The sequence below is a fragment of the Ovis canadensis genome, chromosome Y, assembly GCF_042477335.2.
Source record: "Ovis canadensis isolate MfBH-ARS-UI-01 breed Bighorn chromosome Y, ARS-UI_OviCan_v2, whole genome shotgun sequence".
NCBI lineage: Eukaryota > Metazoa > Chordata > Mammalia > Artiodactyla > Bovidae > Ovis > Ovis canadensis.
The window spans coordinates 20,759,741-20,761,653 of record NC_091271.1 but is presented as its reverse complement, the minus strand read 5'-3'; the positions used below and the strand labels follow the sequence as shown (position 1 = coordinate 20,761,653).

Sequence of the window (1,913 nt, the reverse complement as noted above, 5' to 3'; positions counted from 1 at the left end):
TCAGCAGTGACCGCACACTGTGGACTTTCAAGTTTGAGAAAGCACTCTCCGAATGTGTGGACTAACAAAGTCTGATCTCCCATGGGTGCAACTCACTAAGGAGGAGCAGGGCTTGCCTTCTCATATAAACTTCTCGTATGAGCACTGGTGTCCAGAGAGTGACAGACAGCAAGAGCACCACTGAGAGAGATGGAGACAAACAGACACCAGCCCTTGGTACACACATGGAAGGATTGCCCAAAACAGTGCTATGCCAGAAGCAGAGATGAAGAGACACAGGGCCAGCTCTGTACCCTAAGGCTCTGGTGTCCCTGAACAGTGGAGATCAACTGTAGCCAACAGTGTGGTTTTTCCCTTCTCCCCTAGCATCCGGACAACAGGTTCTGTGTCCCATGGAGAAAAAGTATCCAGCCACGTGGAGTCCCTGTTTATCCTTTGAATCCTCAGGGAAATTTCTCAGTTATTGAGGGTCCTGAGGGACACAGGAGTAAGCTGTTCAGACTGTGAAGCATAAACCCGTCATTGGGATTTCCAGAGTCTGGACAATGACAGCGCCTGGAGTATCAGCAGATGCAAAACCCATTACTCCCTGGAGCGGTATATGCCATGTGGGAGCGCTGTAGCCCAGGAACTGTGGAAGATTCCCTACGTTTGAGGGGCATGTCCAGAAGGGTGCCACCCACCACTCTCTCGGCCATTGGACTAGATTTGGGCCAGCAGCCTATGTGTGTCTCACAGCCTAGGGATCCGCCTATTCGGCTGATTTCCCCAGGGCCTGTTCACCCTGTCCCGTGCTGTCAGCTACCACTTTCTTCAGCCTCAGGCCACCGGACACACACCAGCCCCTGCTTCCCTACCATCCCCCTCACTCCCGCCCCCAAAGAGCTAGTGGGTCCCACAGGATTACTGAAACCTGAGCCGCATTTGCAAACCACTTGTGCTATTATGTCGCATCCCTTGGCATCTGCCCCAGCCTGGGGTCACGACCAGGGCCAAGAGGAGTGTGAAAGGCCGTCAGAGGAATGCAGGAGCATCCTGGGACCCCAGACCTTCCTAGTTGTGAGCTCCGGTTTCAGGGCGCTGGGGTTGGTGGCCAGCCATCCTCAGGCTTTTTGAGGCTGGGACCTTACAGCCACAAGTTGTCATGCCAGGCAAAGGAGCCACGCTATGCAGGGTGGAGGCGGTGGACGACGGTGAGCCCCTGGTGGACGGAGACGTGGTGGGGATTGGGTGGTTGTTCCAGCTGCTTGCGGAAGACGTCATGGAGGAGGTGGAGGTTGTGGCAGATGAGGAGCAGCAATAGGGGTTCTTCCAGGAGCTGAGAAGATGGTGGAGGAGCAGGGCCAGGAAAGGCCCGGGAGCGCTACTGAGCTTCCAGGGCAAGATGCGCTGCAGGCACTGGCTGCCCTGCTGGTGGAACTGAGCTCTGAGCCTAAGAAGAACTGCAGGGCCTACTTCCAGTTCATGTGCAAGAACCATCAGAGGAGGAAGCCTGACTTGGCTTGGAGGATCGCCATCACCTGGGGCATCCCTTGCTTCTGGGCCGTAGCTGTATCCTTTCTGCTGCTCTTTGAAGTCTGCTGCTCAGGAAGAGGAGGCGGCGCAGGAACCTTTTCCCTGCTCCCTATCCTGACAGGTGCTGTTGCGGAGCCATCCATCGTCCCACTGCAAGTTGATATTTTCCTTTCAGGACCCCCCTACTTCTTGAACACAGTGACCACTAAGTAGAATTACCTTGACATCACTTGTGAAACGTGGTTCCTGGGGTGATGAGTGTGGGTGTGCAAGGTTGTGGAGTGTCCACCTGTGGGATCCACACCCATCTCCCGTCTCTCTGTAGGGCATAGGGCACGTTGTTCCACTCCTGTCCACTGGTTCTGGGACTTTGAACGGGGAGCATCCAGCCGCAGCGT

The 1,913-nt window shown here is 55.5% G+C and overlaps 1 pseudogene; it reads left to right on the top strand.

Annotated features, from left to right (window-relative positions):
• The first annotated feature begins 945 nt into the window (after positions 1-945).
• LOC138431501 (testis-specific Y-encoded protein 1-like) lies at positions 946-1,485 on the top strand (annotated as a pseudogene).
• The last annotated feature ends 428 nt before the right edge of the window (positions 1,486-1,913 follow it).